General features: G+C 44.1%; 1 long non-coding RNA gene across 1 annotated transcript; it reads right to left on the reverse strand.

Moving 5' to 3' along the window:
• Positions 1 to 1,857: 1,857 nt before the first annotated feature.
• LOC119316948 lies at positions 1,858 to 7,025 on the reverse strand. Its single transcript, XR_005153421.1, has 3 exons — positions 5,487 to 7,025; positions 4,587 to 4,723; positions 1,858 to 2,189 (listed from the first exon to the last, which is right to left on the reverse strand). It is a non-coding gene; the product is annotated as an uncharacterized LOC119316948 (long non-coding RNA).
• Positions 7,026 to 7,425: the final 400 nt, after the last annotated feature.

Consider the following 7,425-nt stretch of genomic DNA (forward strand, 5'->3'; position numbering starts at 1 on the left):
TCCTTGACGCTCTCCTGCACCACGCGCCTCCGTTACCTACCCCACTCAATGCATGCAACATATGTGGCCAAGGATAAGAGCATGGTGGGAAGAGTGAGTTGGTAGTTACGCACCCGTGCGTTAAAGTCATTCACGGGCCATTACAAAGGTGGCCCCACTGCAATTGGCGTTAGGCGACGCAGGGAGAATCGGAAACTGACCTGGGCTCAGTTTAATGAAGAAGCAAAGAAGATCCCAAAGGACAAGCAACTACTACCCTCTTGCATGTGCACTTGGTAGGGCCTACCCCAACGACACCCGACATCGCGTTCGGGCCAGGCCCGGGGGCTCCTTGAAGGGGAACGTAGCATGCAATTTCAAAATTTTCCTACGATCGCGCAAGATCTATCTAGAAGATGGATAGCAATGAGAGGGGGAGAATGTGTCTAGGTACCCTCGTAGACCGAAAGTGGAAGCGTTAGGTTAACGCGGTTGATGTAGTCAAACATCTTCACGATCCAACCGATCTATTGTCGGACGTACGACACCTCCAAGTTCAGCACACGTTCAGCTCGATGACGTCCCTCGAACTATTGATCCAATAGAGGGTCGAGGGAGAGTTTCGTCTGGACAATGGCGTGGTGACGGTGACGGTGATGTGATCTGCGCAGGGCTTCACCTAAGCACTACGACGCTATGATCGGAGCAGTAAACTGTGGAGGGGGGTACCGCACACGGCTAAGAAAACAACTGTTGTGCTTTGGGGTGCCCCCCTGCCCCCGTATATAAAGGAGGAGGGGAGGAGGTGGCCGGCCTAGAGGGGCGCACCATGGGGGAGTCCTACTAGGACTCCTAGTCCTAGTAGGATTCCCATTTCCTTTTCCGGAGTGGGAAAGGGGGAAGGGAGAGGGAGTAGGAGAGGAAAAGGGGGCACTGGCCCCTCCCCTAGTCCAATTCAGACTCCCATGGGGGGGCACACCTTGTGGGCTGTCCCCTCTCTCTCCCGAGCCCCATGAGGCCCATGAGTTCCCCCGGGGGTTCCAGTAACCCCTCGTTACTCCGGAAAAACACCCAAACCACCCGAAACCATTCCGGTGTCCGAATACCATCTTCCAATATATCAATCTTTACCTCTCGACCATTTCGAGACTCCTCGTCATGTCCGTGATCTCATCCGGGACTCCGAACAAACGTCGGTGACAAAAACACATAACTCACAATACAAATCGTCATCGAACGTTAAGAGTGCGGACCCTACGGGTTCAAGAACTATGTAGACGCATCTCCGGTCAATAACCAATAGCAGAACCTGGATGCTCATATTGGTTCCTACATATCTACGCAGATCTTTATCGGTCAAAGCGCAATAACAACATACGTCATTCCCTTTGTCATCGATATGTTACTTGTCCGAGATTCGATCGTCGGTATCTTTATACCTAGTTGAATCTCGTTACCGGCAAGTCTCTTTACTACACCATGACCAAAATTTAGGGGACACTAGATCTGCCAGGAAAACTAGCTATTGGAGGCAGACTATCTGTCAGGCATTTACAAACCGCCCTTGAAAGTCCTGTCGGGAAAAACAATTTCCGGCAATTAGTGCAAACCCCGGTATATTCTCTGCCCTTCATGTTCGTACCTTTGTTGGCAGTTAGAACTATTTCTGACATACAACATTTTCCCGACAGACTGACAATTCAGGGAAGATTGAAGAGTTCCCCGGCAGTCAGACTACCAGTATTTGTGTCCCCTGGGAACACACAATTCTCCTATAGGTATACATGTATTTGAAAAGTTATCATTTATCTTCACTCCATTTTGTGCCACCTATATATAACACAACACATGCATACAGTAATTAAGATTGCATCACTCAAGAGATAATGTGTGTGTATAAGGAATCCATCATCCATCCATAGTTTTGCAAGTCTCCATCATCCATACATAGGTTCATAAGACCAGTATCGTAGGTCAGCCAACAGCACAAGATCATGCATGCCTGGATGCACACATGGGCATACAAGTCCAGTTACAGGACAACCAAAAGCACAACCATCCATCAGGTCTACATGCACACATGAGTACATTTGTAGGTTCACAAGTAAAAGTTTTACATTATGGAGAAAACCGAAACCAGCAAAAGACCCTTTTAGCTCACCAAACACACCTCTAGAACCTTGTGGATGCAAAGGCATTATACTTGTGACCTCTTAATAAAAAGAGAATGACCAATTAGATCAGCTCGGATGAACACATGTTCCAAACATAGAAGTTGCACGGGCTAAAAACCCAAATCGACTCATCCAGATGAAAAAGATATGTGTGTGTCGCCCTATACTTTGCATTCCACAAGGCACAAACAGAATGTGTGTATGTAGTCATAGGAACAGATTATGCACTATACAACCTATCATTATAAATATTTATCTATAGTGATCTTCTTTTGGTGTATTAGTTTCTCCTGATTGTTGTGAAGTAAATAGAACATTAAAAAATTGAAGGTAATCACTAGCAATCCAGTGGTAATGCATACTGTCTTCTGTTTTTTTGTACATGTTTGTTCTGTGTAGTGTGTACTAGTGCTAGACAGTGAGAATCAATAGTTATGAGAATGTATACCAACTGAACAGTACTCTAATTAATATGCTGCTTGGTTTCAGAAAAAATGTTGATCCAACAAAAAGAAAAAGAGTTTGCAGGCACTTAAATCATTTGCTGAAATGAATATAGGCTGCTCAAAATAAAAGAATGTTGGTTTACTGAATATGTACTTTTGTGGTCCCTTTATTAGTCCATGATGTGTTGTCCAAAGTGTGCAAAGTTTAAGTAGTAGCTGCAGAATTGTTTAAGAAACAGAGTTTCTCGTTGATTCCTAATAAAAGGACAACAACATCTGATTGGAAGTATGCACATCTTCTGGGTAATAAAAGAAGTACTAGTTTCTCAGGAGACATGCTTGATTCAGAAAATAACATATCTTTATGATTGCTTTTCAATAGAATGGCCCTTGTGATCGGTACTAAATTTGTTATTTCAAATGAACTAAATATAAAGCACCCATGATAAGGTCTAATTGTTGCAAGAGCTAGTTCATTATACGCCTTGTCTATATAATAATGAAACCAAAAGGTTGACCTGCTGTCATGGTTGTTTCTGCATACCTTTACGAACAACCTCGATGTGCATACATAGAATTATCAATAGGAAGCAATTTGAGAAACCTACAATTCTAAAATAGACATGATCTTAAAGAAATTTTACATATCTACGAGTCCATGCAATAGATCACACGAGAGCATTCACCATGGTCCTCAGATTCCAATAAGGGCATTGCAAAATAGCATACCATTCTTCTTTTAGTTGTTTCTTAAGCTGGGATAACCCTTTTTAACTATAAGCCATGCTCTGGAATGAAAGCATGCAGATGTGTGCAGCCATGGTCAAGCCAATCACTTAGTGCTATGTTTCTTACTGCTTTTATGTTACTTAAAAGGAGATATATATCAAAAGAGACAGTCTTTCATTACAGAACAATAAGGGTGCGTTTGGATTGGAACCAAAGCTGACCCTACCAAAATATTGGCTCGCCCTTGAATTTTGGTAGTCGTTTGGATGGTTGCCAGCGAACTGGCTCGCCCAGCCCGCCAGCACCGCACCCATGTATTTCTCGCCAACGAGCGGGCGATTCCAGGGCGCTCAAAAGCTGCGCCAAAATATTGGCAGGGCGACTTGCCCCCTCTGATTGGTGGGTCCCATGTACTTTCTTTTTTTATTTCTATATCTAGTGCATGCAAGCTAGTGTTTCGGTTTCTTAAGATTGTAATTAACGATGTACCCACACAATTAGCGACCACATGCACCGGGATAAGCCGCTTCTGCAGGAACTTGCTGTGCATGTCAGTTTTCTTTTTGTTGTTTTTTTCTGTTTGACTGCAAAACAGGCTTTCGTCATGTTAGAAAGTTACGGAAGACAAATGTTTTTATCAAATCGGTATGTTGCAAACGAATTGTTGATCTCTTTCTATTCGAATGAAACCAATTGTTGATCTATTCTGCCAACTTTTTGGACATACGATGGCTACAAACCAAACAGAAACAGCTAGCCAAAATTTTGGTCATACCCTTGCATTGGTCATGCCAAAATTTGGTGGGGCTAGTATGGGCTCAAACCAAACACACCCTAAAGCATGAATGTCTCGTTTGATCAGTGCTCCACATTTTTTGCTGAATATATTTCATGGTTAGAGAATCTCAGTATGCTCAACTGGATGGAGTATTGTTAAACCATGAGGAAAAGTTTATATATGAGGTTAGAGAAAAACTGAACCAAAGTTTTTGGGATAACAATAAACATGGACAGGGGTATTCAGTTTTCTTATTTTACACGTATTTTATATCTGATAACCCCTCACCTGAGTGTTTGAGGCACAAACAGATCTGGATAAATGCTGCCTACAGGAAGGTCATGATGTTGTAACATCCATAGTTTATATGAATTTCTTGATTTCTTTTATTAATGGTTTAAGAAATTAGGTCGTAGCTCTGCTTTATAGATAAAAAACTAGCATCCACAAGATGTATCAACACACAAGGGCGACCGTCACCTTTGCCTTGTTGTTTTGTTCATACAAGACTTGGAATGAACTCATTCAACCTCTATGTGACAAGCCTTACATTCCCTGTTCGCAAATCTTCATATGTAGCAGCATCATCTCTTTATCCTCTGTTTGCCATTCTTTTCCTGAAAAGAAACATCATCTTAGAATCAGTATAAGTGTTATGCAATCTAAAATAGAAGAACAAAGAGGCACTCTGCAGGAATACTTAAATATAAAAGACATAATTAGCAATAGTGCGTCTTATGCACAGGGCATAGCCTGAAGTAGAGGAACATTACAAAATACTAAAAGAGCTTTTTAAGCTACATATTTATCCTTCTTAACCTGACTGACAATTGTACATCTATATCTTTTCTAATACGAGGTGCATCTAGAAAATCAGGCTGGAGATTTACATTAGCATCTAAACCAAGGAACAGAATCATAGGTTCATCAACCTTCTCAAAGTTTTCATTTCTTTTCCAAGAATATTCAAAAGGATTCCTGGCTTCAAATGGACAACACTACATGAATCTTTGTTAATGGAATCTTGGACAGAATACGCTTGAGTTGCTTGGGGAGGCAGAAATAATTGTTCGTCAGACAAGTTCTCACCAGAGTTAAATAAATGCTTAGAGTTCATACTTGTGATTCCAAATATATCAAAGTTTACCCACTTGCCGTGTACACAGTCGTCAAACGAACAACATTCAAAAGAGCACAATATTTCCGTTGTGGTGATGGTCCAATTCAAGAATTTCCATTATCACACCACAATATATTTTACTCCCTATGATACAACTATGTAATGATAGAAACAAATTACGAGGTATTCAAAATGTAGTCAAACGATGCCACATGATGGAAGGACCATTATAAGTCTTCAACTAGGATCAAGAATCTCACCAAAACTGTGAAGTTGTACTTCTTCGATTATTTATGGATGCAGCTTATCTCAACTTGTGAACCTAGACCTGAACATCAACACTAAAATGTTATTCCTGAAGACCTTGTCTACAAACATCAATCTATCTATTAAATTAAAATCAAAGTTCAAAAAAGCGCTAGGCGCTAATTATGCGTTTGGGCACCTACTTGCGCTTTTCTAGCTTAGGCGTGATTAGGCGAAATTAGACGCAATTAGGCGTTAGTACTGTAACGTGAATAAATAAGCTAGATGGGCTGGGCTAGCCCACTAAACCATAGGCCCATCTTCATATCCTCCTACTAAAAGCTCTCGTCTGCTGCAGTCGATAGGAAATTTAGGTTTCCTCCTCACGCCGCCTCCCCCCTCGTCCTTTCTGTCTCGTTGCACGAGGCTGCCTCCCTCCCTCTTCCTCTGTCCCTTGTCGGAGAAGCTCGATCCCTCGCCGGAGAAGCTCAATCCCTCGCCGGAGAATCTCGATTTGTGGTCGGGGCAGTTGAATCCCTCGTCGGAGAGGATGAATCCTCGCAGGGGAGGTCGAATCCTCGCCGGGGAGACTGATTTCTCACCTCAGAAAGCTGATTCCTCGCCGGAGAGGCTGATTTCTCGCCGGAGGACCTCGCCGGCCGCTTTTTTGAGCGCCTAGGGCCAAAGCGAGGCGCTATGCCAACGCCCAGCGCTTAAGCGCGCCTAGGCGAGCGCCTAATAGCGCCTTCTTGAACAGTGATTAAAATTAGTCCTAGAAAAAAAGATCATCTAGAATGAATTATTAACTGGAACAGATCTATAAGCACCAAGAAAATGAACTGGCTATGCAAATTAGACTGCATGTTACATTTTGAATCATACGTACGGAAATATCATAAGCACACTGTTCGAACAGACGATGCAATTCCGAATTTGCAAATAAGAATATAAAATTGTATGTTTTTCGACGCACATAATGCAATATCGGTTTCAGAAGCCAGCCATACAAAATTAACTACTCCAGATCGAAGATTGAGGGGATCCTGCTCACCTCTGCCTTCCCCTTCTCTAGATCGAGGATGAGCAACTTACCTCCTAGCCAGAACAACACGTGTTCGCTTCACCTCCTCCACAACCAAGCCACCGCCCCGTGCTCGCTTCCCCACCTCCACAACCAAGCCACCGCCCCATGCTCATCCACCCAGCTTCGACTGTGAAGGCCAGATCCAGCACGGACGCGCGTGGCGGCGGCCAGATCGAGCAAGATGCGTTGAGTGGCGCCTGGATCCAGGCGCGTGGAGGAGCCCCATGACCCCGTCCTCCCTCTCTCTGTCTCAGTTTAGGGGAATTACATCGACGGCGCCTTGCAGCCAGCGCGCGAGTGCGACATCAACGGGGTGTGATGTGGCAGGCCGGGCAGCGTGGATTCAGATGGGGGTGTGGTGTGGGAGATGGGGGTATATGGGTTCGGCGGCGTGGTGGTTGGGGAATGGAGCCGTGGCCCTTGGCCGGGCGGTGTGGATCGGGGGATGCGAAAGAGGTGGTGTTAACGGCGATGAGTGCGGCGGCTGGGTCGTCCTGTGGTGGGGAGCGGGGAAACAGAGTAATTTCACGGCCACGTGGCGCGTGGAGGCCGCTACGCGTGACTTCTGCTGTTTTGTCTGGCTCGCGCGCTTTTGCCGCAAATTTTTCAGTCACCGGCATTGTGTTTGCCCCCGTTTAGTTTCTAGGGCAGTTACATTGACCCTAAACTTGCCGGCAGATACATTTCCACTCTTGCCATATCATTCCCGGTAGATAATTTGACCTACAAATACTTGCCCGGTCATTAAATCTTTACCGATAGTTAATTGACCTAAATTCTTTGCTTTTCTCGGCAGTTGATTGCCCTTATGTTTTTACTGTGGTATAGTGTTTACTCGTTCTGTAATGCATCATCTCGTAACTAACTCA

This window comes from Triticum dicoccoides, chromosome 6A (genome assembly GCF_002162155.2).
Source record: "Triticum dicoccoides isolate Atlit2015 ecotype Zavitan chromosome 6A, WEW_v2.0, whole genome shotgun sequence".
NCBI lineage: Eukaryota > Viridiplantae > Streptophyta > Magnoliopsida > Poales > Poaceae > Triticum > Triticum dicoccoides.